We start from the raw sequence: 15993 nt of genomic DNA, 5'->3' as shown, positions 1-15993 counted from the left end.
TCCTTTCCGAAAATAACAACATATTTTGCCCAGAATTTGAATTTAAAAAATGGATGGCTAACAGCTTTGCTACCGGAAAATAATAGCTTCCGATGACTTTTCGTCACTTTTACCGACATGTCTAGATTCTACTCAACCTAAGTAACAACTTTTATGTTATAACCAAAACTTGAATAAAGCATTAAGCAAAAGTTTCAAGTGCCTGAACATGTCATCAAAAATTGTTATTTCTAGAAATATACATTTGTAGATTCTCACGTTTTTTTTTTATTTTTGAAGTAACAAGTGAATCATTTTGCTACACCTCCTGCACAAACTTGTTTTTGGGTATGATAGGAAGTTTAGGTAATTTTTCCAAGATTTTGGACACTGATTACTAATTTTCAAGTATTTATCTCATTTCTTGAAATTTTCTCTCCATTTTTTTCTTCTGTCATTCTACTAATTTTTTTTGTACACGAATTTTATTATTTTGCTGATGGCATGGGGTATTTATAGACAAATTTAATTGATGAGAGAATGCCAAATTTCTAAGTTAATTGACGACCTAATGAGGAAAGAACGCCAAGTGTCTAAGGTCATTGACATCTTATTATTATTATTATTGTTATTATAAATGAGGTTGTTACATTGAGCAAAGACAATTATTTCACCCATCATACTCAAAATGGTGAGAGAATATATCGCAATAAAAATATCGATGATTTATTTTTAAATGATGCATATTGTTATATTTATATGAAAAATCATCTTTTGACCATTCAGTGTTAGAGTAGGTGCCCGTCGAGCCAAGTGTTGGTCGAGTGTTCACAATGAAACTCTATGTATAAGCAATCTTTATTTTAGTAATATTTGATATTATTATTTTGGCACATCTTTATCTGTATACACATGCTAGTTGCATAGATAAAGCCCTTGAATATACAAATAGTAGAAAGAATATGAGATGCTCATATGATGAGTATCATGAAACTCATATTTGTAATACTGTATATTCTAAACGGTTCCTAGTCGATTCAGCCGCCACTAAGAAGGATATAGGCCGCTCGAGTTAGAGACTAGTATCTGCGATGTGAGTACCATGTTTCATTGGTAGGGGACATTGTGATGTCCGAGCATGCAGATAGGTGCTCCTGGTAGAGTGCACTGAACAAACCTCCATTAAAGGACTTTCTGTAGTATCTCGATGCCTAATTTGAGTTAATTTTTGGATTAAATATATTTCGGTGGGATCGGAAGGACCGAACAGAGTTCGGATCGTCCGAAGCGGGTTCGGATCGTCCGAAGAGGGTTCGAATCGTCCGAAGACAGGTGGCTGGACACGTGGAAGACATGCAGGGTTCGGATCGTCCGATAAGGGTTCGGAAAGTCCGAAGTGTACAGTGGATCGGATCGTCCGAAGTGGATCGGATCGTCCGATCGTTGTCTATAAATAGAGGCGCGAGGCCTCACTTTTTACTCGCCAATTCCGAGTGTTCCAGAGCGTTTTAGTCGTTTCTGATGGGTTTCTAGTCTTTTCCCGAGTTTTAGGCACTAGCGGGGAGCTACTGGTTTTGTAGCGGAGCTGTGCTCTAGTTGGGAGCTAGCGGCATCAGTGGGCTGACTACGGACGCAGACTTGATTCTAGGACTGATTGCTAGGATCTACTGGTTTGAGGTACGAAAGTACTATCCGAGATAGCAGGATTGAGTATGCTTTACTATGTGTTGCATGTTTATATGTTGCATTATTATCTGTCATATGATGCATGGTTTATTATGCGGCATTTGCATAATCATGTTGAGCCTGATTATCTTTGAGATAGCCTGTTGAGAGGGTGCTCAGCCCTCGTTTGTTGTGGATGGTTGGACCCCGTTGGCCGACGGTGGTCAGGTCACCGGTATATCCACAGGTTTATTTTGGTATGGGAGCCACCTCCTGGTGCGACGGCGCAGAGTGCTACATACCTTGACGTCATTTACCTGAGCAGTATTTCGTTATACCCAGATCCTGGTATCCAGTATATTTTGCATACATGCATGTCATAGTCTTGTATACTCATGCTTTCGGTGCTGAGCGTTTTATGCTCACGTCCTCGGTTTATCTCTGTTTTGGACACCCTATTCGATGGGGCAGGTCTCAGGTTGGACGGTCCAGGAGGGAGTGGACAGGGAGCTGGCAGAGGTTGACCTGTAGTTGTTGGTATTTTGTTTTTGGTATTTAGTTCGATCTGGTTGTTTAAGTATTTTGTACTTACAGATTCGATTGGGTTGTATTACTGTTTTTCCGCTGTTTACCTGATTCAGTTTTAAATGATAATTTTGCATGCTTAAGTTCTGATTAGTAGGTGATTCTGGAACGGGTCACTACATTTATGGTATCAGAGCATGCATTAAGATTTTGGGATTTAGAACTGTTTTTTTGGGTTTAATCTCTAGTAACTTTTGTAGCTAGCGATGTCTGGTTTTGACGACGATGCTAGTAGTCATGGCAGCATTGGACGCTGGGGAGACCGCGACGATCAGGAGCGTCGCCGAGAGCATCGAGAACGTCGTCAACACCGTCGTGATGAGCCTCGGAGTTTTAGTATGCATCGGTTCTTGCAGATGGGGCCGAAACCTCTTTCAGGCGGTGAGACCCCGGATGTTGCGGAGAACTGGCTTGAGAGGATGGAGAGCTGCTTCAAGACTTTTCAGTGCTCGGCGGAGCAGCAGATTGATACCCTTGATTTCTTGCTGGAGGGTGGTGCGCGTAAGTGGTGGAGGTCTACCTCTGCACCGATAGTTCAGCGACAGGGTCGAGTTCTTTGGGCCGATTTCCGAGCCGCTTTCATGCTGCTTTACTTTCCGCCAGCTCTTCTGCAGACCAAAGCGATTGAGTTGATCAATCTGAAGCAGGGAAGTTTGTCTGTTGATGAGTATCAGCAGAAGTTCTTTGAGTTGCTTCCATATGTTCCGCATGTCAGTGACAATGCTATGGCCAAGTATAACCATTTTCTTCAGGGCCTCAATCAGGAGATTTATGATCGGGTTGTTGTCTGCGATGATCCGAATCGTATGAGGGCCTTGTAAATCGTTGTCGCCAGGCTGAGGGCAGTTTGCTGAGAGGTCGAGCCATGCAGTCTGCTCGTCCTACTAGTTCTTTGGGTCCCCGCGCCCAAGCATTCAAGAAAGCTGGATCTACTTCTTCTTCCTCTGGATCTGGAGGAGTTCACCATTTTGGGAAGAAGAGGGGCCCGTGTCAGCACTGCGGGAAGGATCATCCGACCGAGCGTTGTCGCAAGGTTGCGGGTGCTTGTTACAAGTGCGGTGAGATGGGCCACATGAAGAGAGATTGTCCACAGACGGGCGGAGGATCAGGATCTGGTTCTCAGGCTTCAGTTCATCAGAGGCCACAGCAAGGACAGTCTACTCAGGGTTCTAACCTTCGACCGCGTACTCAAAGGCAGGTCTTTGCTCTTAACCAGGATCAGGCGGCTGAGGAGAACGAGAGAGTTATCGCAGGTGTGTTTTTATTATGTGGATTACCTGCTTACGTTCTCATTGATACTGGTGCATCACATTCATTCATATCTGCGAGATTTGCTAAGCGTCATAAGTTACCTTTCACTTCTTTGGACGTTGTGGTATCTGTTTCCACGCCGATGGGTCATTCGGTGCTAGCTAAACGTCTAGTTTTGGGTTGTCCTCTAGAGTTTGAGGGTAATGTTTTAACTGCTAATTTGATGATTCTTGTGATGGAGGATTTTGATTGCATTCTGGGAATAGATGTGCTGACTGTGTTTAGAGCTACTGTGGACTGTTATCAGAAGTTTGTGCAGTTTCGTCCAGTTGAGGGCGACAGTTGGTTTTTCTATGGAGAGGGAGCGCGACCCCCGATACCTGTGGTTTCTGCTCTGAAAGCCTGTCGTGCTTTAGAGTCGGGCGGGGAAGGCTACCTTATCTATGCTATTGATTCGTCCGCAGATAGTGTCGGTATCAGTGACATTCCAGTGGTTTGCGATTTTCCGGATGTTTTTCCCGAGGAGATTCCTGGTTTTTCTCCCGTTCGGGAAGTGGATTTCGGCATTGATTTATTGCCAGGCACGGCACCAATCTCTAGAGCTCCTTATCGTTTAGCTCCATCGGAGATGCAAGAATTGAAACAGCAGTTGCAGGATCTTCTTGACAAGGGGTATATTCGACCCAGTGTGTCCCCGTGGAGAGCACCAGTTCTTTTTGTCAAAAAGAAGGATGGTTCTATGCGGCTCTGCATAGATTATCGGCAGTTGAATCGTGCTACGATAAAGAATAAGTATCCGTTGCCACGGATTGATGATTTATTTGATCAACTGCAAGGTACCTCTGTGTATTCCAAGATTGATTTAAGGTCTGGTTATCATCAGCTTCGAGTTCATCAGGGAGATATATCGAAGACTGCATTCAGGACCCGGTATGGGCATTATGAGTTTCTGGTTATGCCTTTTGGGGTGACGAATGCACCAGCAGTTTTTATGGATCTGATGAATCGGGTTTTTCGGGAATTCTTGGATAAGTTTGTTGTGGTGTTTATAGATGATATCTTAATCTATTCACATGATCAGCAAGAACACGCACAACACTTAAGGATTATTTTACAGACACTTCGCGAGAATCAGCTTTATGCGAAGTTGAGTAAATGTGAGTTTTGGATTGACAGGGTTGTTTTCCTTGGTCATGTCATTTCTAGCAAGGGAGTTTCAGTTGACCCAAGTAAGGTGGAAGCGGTATTGAACTGGTCGCGTCCGACGACAGTAGCCGAGATCCGCAGTTTTCTGGGATTGGCTGGGTATTATCGCCGTTTCATTGTCAACTTCTCTCAGATTGCTAAGCCACTCACTCAGCTCACTCGGAAAGATGTTTCATTTGAATGGACATCAGAGTGCGAAGAGAGTTTCTTGGAACTTCGCAGACGTTTGACATCTGCGCCTGTTTTGGCTTTACCGTCTGGATCTGGTGGTTTCAGTGTTTACACCGATGCCTCTTTACAGGGACTAGGGTGTGTTCTGATGCAGTATGAGCATGTGATTGCTTATGCGTCGAGACAGTTGAAGTCTCATGAGGAAAACTATCCTGTTCATGATCTGGAATTAGCAGCGATCGTTTTTGCTTTGAAAATCTGGCGCCATTATCTGTATGGTGAGCGATTTGAGATCTTCACTGATCATAAGAGTTTGAAGTATCTGTTCACTCAGGCTGAGTTGAACATGCGTCAGCGTCGTTGGATGGATCTACTCAAAGATTACGATTGTGAGATCAAGTATCATCCAGGATCTGCGAATCTCACGGCCGATGCTCTTAGTCGCAAGGTGAGGTTATCTGCTCTTCAGACTTGTGCTGTATCTGGGATTATTCAGGATTTCTGTTCGATGGGATTCAATTGTAAGCATCGGAAGGGAACAGAGAGTATCCGTATAGCTACTATTTTGTCCGAGCCAGTTTTGTATTCTCGGATTAGAGATGCTCAGATGTCTGATTCTAAGATTCAGAAATTAGCTCGGTTGGCTGATGGAGATAATACTTCTGGTTTCCACTATCAGTCCGAGGGTCTTTTGTGCTTATCTGGTCGTGTTGTTGTACCGGAAGATGACACTTTGAGGGAAGAGATTTTGTCCCAGGCTCATCGTAGCAAGTTGAGTGTTCATCCAGGGAGCAACAAGATGTATAAGGATTTGAGGACTCGATTTTGGTGGAAAGGTATGAAACGTAATATTTATCAGTATGTCTCCAAGTGCCTTGTCTGTCAGCAGGTGAAGGCTGAGTATCGACGACTTGGAGGTTTGTTGCAGAATCTTCCTATTCCGGAGTGGAAGTGGGAGCATATCACGATGGACTTCGTGACTCACTTGCCTATGTCTGTGGGGAATAGAGATGCTATCTGGGTGGTAGTGGATCGACTTACTAAGTCTGCCCATTTTCTTCCGTATAACAGAGATTTCACTTTCGATCGGATGGCACGGTTGTACATTCAAGAGATTGTACGGTTTCATGGTGTGCCCGTGAGTATCGTTAGTGACAGAGATCCTCGATTTACATCTAGATTTTGGGGCAGCTTTCAGCAAGCTTTGGGCACTACCTTGAGTTTGAGTACTGCATATCACCCAGAGACTGACGGTCAGTCAGAGAGAACTATTCGTACTCTTGAGGATATGTTGAGATCTTGTGTGATGGATTTCGGGCCAGCTTGGCAGGATCATCTGCCGCTGATAGAGTTTGCATACAACAACAGTTTTCATAGGAGTATTGGTATGTCTCCGTTTGAAGCATTGTATGGTCGACGTTGTCGTACTCCTCTGTTCTGGGAAGAAGTCGGAGAACGACAGGTCGAGGGTCCAGAATTGATTCAGCAGGCCATGGACAAAGTTCTTGTGATCAAACAGCGGATTAAGACTGCTCAGGATCGACAAGCGAGTTATGCGAACTCCAAGCGCAGACCTCTTCATTTTGATGCAGGCGAGAAAGTGTTTCTCAAGGTATCACCTTTTCGGAGGATTCTGAGATTTGGACTCAAGGGTAAGCTATCTCCGAGATTCATTGGTCCTTTTGAGATCTTAGAATGTGTGGGAGATTTGGCCTATAGATTAGCTTTGCCACCGTATCTGTCTAGTGTTAACAATGTGTTTCATGTGTCCTTGTTGAGACGATACGTAGCGGATGAGTCTCATGTTTTGCATCCGACAGAAGTTCAGCTGAATCCGGATTTGTCTTTTGTGGAAAGACCGGTTTCGATCTTAGACCGGAAGGATAAGATACTGCGGAATAAGACTATTCCTCTTGTCTTAGTGCAGTGGCAGCGTCGAGGTACTGAAGAAGCTACTTGGGAACTAGAGAGTCGCATGCGGTCAGAGCATCCAGAGTTGTTCTAGTTGTGGTATTTTCAGTAATGATTGTAATTTCAGTTATACTTTCAGTTGTAATTCATTCTTAAGTTGAATGTATTGTTGTTCAGAATTGTCATTCTTCAGACTCGATTTCGCGGACGAAATCCTTTTTAGGGGGGGAGAATGTAGTATCCCGATGCCTAATTTGAGTTAATTTTTGGATTAAATATATTTCGGTGGGATCGGAAGGACCGAACAGAGTTCGGATCGTCCGAAGCGGGTTCGGATCGTCCGAAGAGGGTTCGAATCGTCCGAAGACAGGTGGCTGGACACGTGGAAGACATGCAGGGTTCGGATCGTCCGATAAGGGTTCGGAAAGTCCGAAGTGTACAGTGGATCGGATCGTCCGAAGTGGATCGGATCGTCCGATCGTTGTCTATAAATAGAGGCGCGAGGCCTCACTTTTTACTCGCCAATTCCGAGTGTTCCAAAGCGTTTTAGTCGTTTCTGATGGGTTTCTAGTCTTTTCCCGAGTTTTAGGCACTAGCGGGGAGCTACTGGTTTTGTAGCGGAGCTGTGCTCTAGTTGGGAGCTAGCGTCATCAGTGGGCTGACTACGGACGCAGACTTGATTCTAGGACTGATTGCTAGGATCTACTGGTTTGAGGTACGAAAGTACTATCCGAGATAGCAGGATTGAGTATGCTTTACTATGTGTTGCATGTTTATATGTTGCATTATTATCTGTCATATGATGCATGGTTTATTATGCGGCATTTGCATAATCATGTTGAGCCTGATTATCTTTGAGATAGCCTGTTGAGAGGGTGCTCAGCCCTCGTTTGTTGTGGATGGTTGGACCCCGTTGGCCGACGGTGGTCAGGTCACCGGTATATCCACAGGTTTATTTTGGTATGGGAGCCACCTCCTGGTGCGACGGCGCAGAGTGCTACATACCTTGACGTCATTTACCTGAGCAGTATTTCGTTATACCCAGATCCTGGTATCCAGTACATTTTGCATACATGCATGTCACAGTCTTGTATACTCATGCTTTCGGTGCTGAGCGTTTTATGCTCACGTCCTCGGTTTATCTCTGTTTTGGACACCCTATTCGATGGGGCAGGTCTCAGGTTGGACGGTCCAGGAGGGAGTGGACAGGGAGCTGGCAGAGGTTGACCTGTAGTTGTTGGTATTTTGTTTTTGGTATTTAGTTCGATCTGGTTGTTTAAGTATTTTGTACTTACAGATTCGATTGGGTTGTATTACTGTTTTTCCGCTGTTTACCTGATTCAGTTTTAAATGATAATTTTGCATGCTTAAGTTCTGATTAGTAGGTGATTCTGGAACGGGTCACTACACTTTCCAAGTGGTTCTCACTTATCGAGTGGAAAAGTCCTGGTTTATGGTTGTACACCATTAGTCCTTATGACCCGGGACAACATTGAGACTCTATGTGCTAGAATTACACTTTGACTTGTTTACCGACTCTCATGGGGTCATCAGGTGGCAAGGTTGGGTGTTCTGTCGAAACACATAGGAGTCGATGCATTGTAGTCGGGGATTCACCGCTTACCTTCGGGTATGGATATCCTATGTGTTATCATGTGTATGTAGGTTGAAATCTCTGGCCAGAGTATGGTGGTAATTATGAAAGGGGTTTCATAGATTACACAATCGATGCAACTACGACATGACACATAGTATCGATTCATTGACAACTCTTGATAAACCAATGGTTGTCGAATCGGTCGGGATATATGAGTTGAAGGGACCGTACTGTACGCTAACCATAATAGAATGGTTCTTGCAGGCACTATCATTTGATACCTAGGGAATCATGTAAGCGATGCTGCTAGGCGTTTAACATGATTGGTTGGGTACTATCAGACTTGAGTTCTGACGTTCTTGTTATCAAGGAGTTGATAAGTAAGAATGGAGCATTTGGGGTATGCTCATATAAGGACATGTTTAGTCCGAATCACATGGAGATGTGAACCCACGGCTAGTTGTATCAATGAACCATTGAGGGCCACACAAGTACTAGCTTTCTAGATCCCGTTGAGAAGTAAAAAATAGTTCAATGTGTTGAACGGCTTATAAAGGAGTTTATAAGCGTAAAGAAAATTAGAAGTATGACTTCTATAAAAGAGAAAAATAATTCAACGTGTTGAACGGCTTATAAATGAGTTTATAAGCGTAAAGAAAATAGAAGTATGACTTCTATGAGAGAAATGTAAATTTTAATTTATGGAAGTGTTGCTAAATTAAAAGTTGGCCAAGTGAATAATATATTTGAAAATTGTGATTTTCATAAACATTATTATGGACTAAAAATTAAATTAATTCAAGTGTTGAATTAATTAAACACCAGTGGACCTATTAGAGTCCAAATAATTAAATTAATTCAAGTGTTGAATTAATTAAATTATATTGAGTCATGTAGAGCTCAATTTAAATTAATTATTTAACTAGTGAGACTTGGGTAAATTCAAGTAATGTTTAATTAGTCTCAAATATGTTTGAGATAATTAAATTTAGTCCATGGTTTTTATTTTGATAAAAACCATATAATATGCATGCATGGGAGGTGAAAGGTTGGGAGACTACTTTTTGAGTTTTCAAGGCTTGGCATGCAATCTTTTTACTTTAACTTTTCCTACAACCAAAAAAATGTCTCTCCTTCTCTTCTAGGATGAATAGTGCCGAAAATACTATTCATTTTTCTCTCATATTTTTGTTCTTCAATTGTTGAGGAAACAATACACTTTTCAAAGAAAAATGTTCTAATTTTTCTAGTGCAAAATTAGAGTGGTTCTAGCTAGTTGGTGGTGAGCTTAATATTTGAGCAAGGTGGGCTCAAAGGAAGCTTGAAGATTGTCTTGCCATTGAAGAGCTTAGTTGTATATCAACTAAGTTGGAGCCATCATCAATCTTTTAAGATTGATAGGTACAATTCTAAACACACTATGAATGTCATTTTTGGTGTTTATTGTATTTGCTACACATTATCATGAGGTGGCCGAATTTTTGTTGAAAAATTAAAATTTTTAAACTTTCGTTGTGCTTCCGGTCACCGTAACTGATCCCCTTTCAAGTGGTATCAGAGCTATGGTTACGATTTTGTATAGCAAATACAAGATATTATATTGAGATTGATTTCTAACCGCATGAGAATGAAATTTGCAACAAAAATCAAGGCATGACAATGGGGAATCTCGGGCAGCATAAAAAAAAAATTTTTTTTTTGTTGCCGGAATCCGGCGACGGCGATGACGACTAGGGTTTCCAAAAGGTGTTTTGGAATATCAAAGTGTCATGGGCCTTGAGTTGTTGGGCCATTGGATGGCTAACATGTTTGTGAATTTTAAATGGGCCAAGAATGTTTTTGGTGAAAAATAAGTTTTTGGGCCCTTAAATTTAAAATTACAAAAGTTGCAAATATTTTCTCATGAAATAAATAATTTAAGTTGGACTTTAATTATTTATAGTAAATTGTGATTTACAAGAAATTCGGTTATAAATAAATTAATTAGAAAGTAGACAAAGATGTATGTATACTTTGTTAATTTAGTTTATAATCGTGGCGGTTAGTGATTGAATCAAGATATATAATATATAATATTGAACTACGTGGAACTCCCATGATTTCGGCTCATATTATTGAGGGAACTCATGCGACCGTCCATTAAGGTTCAACATCGATGGGTAAGGCTTGACACGTGAAGATGAACGACGTCATATTATTGGGTCCTAATCAAACGTGAGACAAAAGTTTACGTAGAGGGTTGCATTGTGATGCAATTGGAAACTACCTTTTAGGAATTGTGATTGGCTGATATTATTCGGGATCATAATTCGCTAATTGGACCTTACGTACCTACTGAGGAAAGGAGTTTCCCGTTTTCACTAGAAGGTAGTGAAAGATGTCAAAACAGTGGGAGCACATATTTATGAAGTAAAAGTCCAAACTTCATATCTTACTAAATATTTTAAAATAGTCATCAACATTTATCTGTTTTTACTTTTCAGTACAAATTGAGAATGTCTTCGATTCGCAATCCGATATCCATAATACTCGACAAACACATATTAACTGGACCTAATTACCTCACTTGGCTAAGAAACCTGAAAATCGTCTTGAATTCGGAAAGGGTAGCATATACACTGACTGAGTCGCCCCCTGTTGAGGCTCCGACTGACTGCAATCCTGAGGAATTGCAGGCTTACAAGGAATGGTGTGACCATGACTTGATAGCCAGGTGTTATATGCTGACTTCTATGAATGATGAGCTGCAGAGGCGTTTTGAGGATGCAAAGAATGCTGCTGACATTCATAAGCACCTCAAATAGCTCTTTGGTGAGCAGACTCGGCCTCTTAGGCATGCTACCGTCAAGGAGCTGATCACTATGCGCATGCGAGATGGGGCCTCGGTCCATGAGCATGGCCTGAAGATGATTGGGCTTGTGGACAAGCTCGTTGGCATGGATTTGATCTTGCCTTTGGAGTTGACCACCGACGTGTTGCTTTTATCACTGCCTAGCTCATTTGATCCTTTTGTGGTGAACTTCAACATGAACAAGATGGAGCCGACCCTTGAGGAGTTGGTGAATATGCTTGTTACGTTTGAATCAACCGTCAAGAAAGAGAAGTTGGTTCTTTATGTAGGTTCTTCATCTGGTACGAAGATTGATCCACATGGGAAGGGAAAGAAGAGTTCTTTCCAACGTCCCAAGAAGAACGTGCCCTTGATGAGGCAATCTCCGAATCCCGTTGTGGCAGCCACACCAGTTAAGGCTGACAAGACTAGTGATGTTTGTCATCACTGTAAGAAGCCTAGACATTGGAGGCGAAATTGCAAGGAATATCTGGCCCAGAAGAGTTCTGGAAACGGTATGTTCTAAATTGAAGTAAACATTTCAATTAACTCTACTTCTTGGGTATTAGATACCGGTTATGACTCACATCTCTGTAATGGGTTACAGGTGATGGGAAGAAGTAGGAAGCTTAAGGGAAGGTGGGACCTTCTTGAGAATGGCTATGGAGCAAGAGTTGCTGCCAAGACCTTAAGAAATGTTTACTTAATGTTGAACAATGATTTTAAGTTAATTTTTAAGAGATGTTTTGTTTGTACCTTTTTGGTGAAAAACATTATTTCCATTTCTATTGTGATAAAGATGGATATTTTTGTCTATTTAGCAAAGGTGTTTGCAAAATTTACAAGAATGAATGTTTAATTGGTACTTGAGAACTTGAAAACGATCTCTATAACTTAAAATTAAAAGATATTCCACTAAATGTCCATTCAAAGGCATACACCATATGGGATATGGATGTGTAAACCTCCTAAGTATTCTTATCTTAGAATATGGGGGTGCCCTGCTTATGAAGCAGGTAGTGGGAGATAAATTGGATAGTCGATCCATTTTATGTTACTTTGTGGGATATCCAAGGAATTCAGTTGGATATTACTTCTATCATCCCCAAGAAACAAAGTTTGTTTCTTAGGAATGCAACCTTTTTGGAAAAAGAATTTCTATTGGATAGAAAATGGGAGATGATAGAACTCGAAGAGGTTCGAGAGACACCCACAATTATAGAACCCACACCCGAAGAGCCAAGTGAGAAGATACCAGCTCCTAGAAGATCCGAGAGAGTCTCGAGACCACCTATAAGGTATGGTCAGCTTCTTGAAGAGGGCCATGATGAGCCTAACCATGGATGTGATCCAAGGACCTTCAAGAAAGCGTTATCTGATGCCGATTCATCCAAATGGCTTGAAGCTATGGAATCTGAGATGAATTCCATGCATTCGAACCAAGTGTGGGATCTTATAGATCCACCTGAGGGAAAGGTTCCCATAGGGACTTGGGACGGATGGGAAGATATTGACCTTCAAGGCGCGATCGGTGGCAAAAGGATATACTCAAAGACAAGGAGTTGACTTTGAGGAAACCTTTTCACCAGTTGCAATGTTCAAGTCCATAAGGATTTTGCTAGCCATAGCTGCATGGTATGACTATGAGATATGGCAGATGGATGTCAAGACAGCCTTTCTTAATGGGGATATTAAGGAAGAGATTTACATGTCTCAAACCCGGAGGGTTTACATCCATCGGAAGTGAGCATATGGTATGCAAACTTCAGAGATCTATTTATGGTCTAAAGCAGGCATCTAGGAGTTGGAACCTTAGATTCGATAGTACAATCAAAGAGTTGATTTACTAAGAATCCTGAGAAACCCTGTGTATAAGAAGGTCAGTGGGAGTGTTGTGACATTCCTGGTGCTTTATGTTGATGACATTCTACTCATTGGGAATGATGTAGGAATGTTGCAATCAACTAAGATATGGTTAGCGATTAAGTTCTCGATGCAGGACTTGGGTGAAGCATCTTTTGTATTGGGAGACAGATCTATAGAGATAGATCGAAAATATTGCTTGGTCTCACCCAGTCCACATACATTGATACCATCGTGAAGCGGTTCTCGATGGATAAGTCCAAGAGAGGACATCTACCAATGTGTCATGGCGTGTCCCTATCCAAGTCTGTCTTTCAAGACTGATGCAGAGATAGCGGCGATGACAAGCATTCCTTATGCATATGCGATTGGTAGCATCATGTATGAGATGATATCTACGCGTCCTGACGTGGCTTTCGCACTAAGTGTAGTGAGTAGATATCAATCGAACCCTGGTCTTCCACACTGAAAGTTGTGAAAGACATCCTCAAGTAGTTGAGAAGGACCAATAAATTGTTCTTGGTCTATGGGTGGAGAACTAAAATTGGAAGGCTATACCGACTCTAGCTTCCAAAGCGATATCGATGACTTGAAGTCAACCTCTGGGTTTGTATTCATGCTCAATGGTGCTGCTGTCTCTTGGAAGAGTTCCAAGCAAGACAATACTGCGGATTCCAGCACAGAGGCCGAATACATTGCTGCATCAGATGCAGCAAGGGAGGCTGTTTGGATAAGGAATTTCGTCTAAGAGTTGGACGTCATTCCTAATTGAGTTGCTCCTATCCCAGTGTTGTGTGACAACACGGGAGCTTTAGCTCAAGCAAAGGAGCCAAGGTCTCATCAGAAGTCCAAACATGTATTGAGAAAGTACCACATCCTCGGAGAGATTGTGGAAAGTAGAGAAGTGTCTTTTGACATAGTCGGCTCCGCAGATAATGTTGTTGATCCACTAGCTAAGCCTTTACCTGGACCATTATTCGACAAGCATCGCGAATCAATGTGTTTAAAGCATATGGGTAGTTGGCTCTAGTGCAAGTGGGAGATTGTTAGAGTAGGTGCCCGTCGAGCCAAGTGTTGGTCGAGTGTTCACAATGAAACTCTATGTATAAGCAATCTTTATTTTAGTAATATTTGATATTATTATTTTGGCACATCTTTATCTGTATACCCATGCTAGTTGCATAGATAAAGCCCTTGAATATACAAATAGTAGAAAGAATATGAGATGCTCATATGATGAGTATCATGAAACTCATATTTGTAATACTGTATATTCTAAACGGTTCCTAGTCGATTCAGCCGCCACTAAGAAGGATATAGGCCGCTCGAGTTAGAGACTAGTATCTGCGATGTGAGTACCATGTTTCATTGGTAGGGGACATTGTGATGTCCGAGCATGCAGATAGGTGCTCCTGGTAGAGTGCACTGAACAAACCTCCATTAAAGGACTTTCCAAGTGGTTCTCACTTATCGAGTGGAAAAGTCCTGGTTTATGGTTGTACACCATTAGTCCTTATGACCCGGGACAACATTGAGACTCTATGTGCTAGAATTACATTTTGACTTGTTTACCGACTCTCATGGGGTCATCAGGTGGCAAGGTTGGGTGTTCTGTCGAAACACATAGGAGTCGATGCATTGTAGTCGGGGATTCATCGCTTACCTTCGGGTATGGATATCCTATGTGTTATCATGTGTATGTAGGTTGAAATCTCTGGCCAGAGTATGGTGGTAATTATGAAAGGGGTTTCATAGATTACACAATCGATGCAACTACGACATGACACATAGTATCGATTCATTGACAACTCTCGATAAACCAATGGTTGTCGAATCGGTCGGGATATATGAGTTGAAGGGACCGTACTGTACGCTAACCATAATAGAATGGTTCTTGCAGGCACTATCATTTGATACCTAGGGAATCATGTAAGCGATGCTGCTAGGCGTTTAACATGATTGGTTGGGTACTATCAGACTTGAGTTCTGACGTTCTTGTTATCAAGGAGTTGATAAGTAAGAATGGAGCATTTGGGGTATGCTCATATAAGGACATGTTTAGTCCGAATCACATGGAGATGTGAACCCACGGCTAGTTGTATCAATGAACCATTGAGGACCACACAAGTACTAGCTTTCTAGATCCCGTTGAGAAGTAAAAAATAGTTCAATGTGTTGAACAGCTTATAAAGGAGTTTATAAGCGTAAGGAAAATTAGAAGTATGACTTCTATAAAAGAGAAAAATAATTCAATGTGTTGAACGGCTTATAAATGAGTTTATAAGCATAAAGAAAATAAAAGTATGACTTCTATGAGATAAATGTAAATTTTAATTTATGGAAGTGTTCCTAAATTAAAAGTTGGCCAAGTGAATAATGTATTTGAAAATTGTGATTTTCATAAACATTATTATGGACTAAATTAAATTAATTCAAGTGTGGAATTAATTAAATACTAGTGGACCTAGTAGAGTCCAAATAATTAAATTAATTCAAGTGTTGAATTAATTAAATTATATTGAGTCTTGTAGAGCTCAATTTAAATTAATTATTTAACTAGTGGGACTTGGGTAAATTCAAGTAATGTTTAATTAGTCTCAAATATGTTTGAGATAATTAAATTTAGTCCATGGTTTTTATTTTGATAAAAACCATATAATATGCATGCATGAGAGGTGAAAGGTTGTGAGACTACTTTTTGAGTTTTCAAGGCTTGGCATGCAACCTTTTTACTTTAACTTTTCCCACAACCAAAAAAATGTCTCTCCTTCTCTCCTAGGATGAATAGTGCCGAAAATACTATTCATTTTTCTCTCATATTTTTGTTCTTCAATTGTTGAGGAAACAATACACTTCTCAAAGAAAAATGCTCTAATTTTTCTAGTACAAAATTAGAGTGGTTCTAGCTAGTTGGTGGTGGGCTTAATATTTGAGC

Source organism: Primulina eburnea, chromosome 18 (assembly GCF_022965805.1).
Source record: "Primulina eburnea isolate SZY01 chromosome 18, ASM2296580v1, whole genome shotgun sequence".
Classification (NCBI taxonomy): domain Eukaryota; kingdom Viridiplantae; phylum Streptophyta; class Magnoliopsida; order Lamiales; family Gesneriaceae; genus Primulina; species Primulina eburnea.
Note: the sequence above shows the minus strand (reverse complement) of the source record.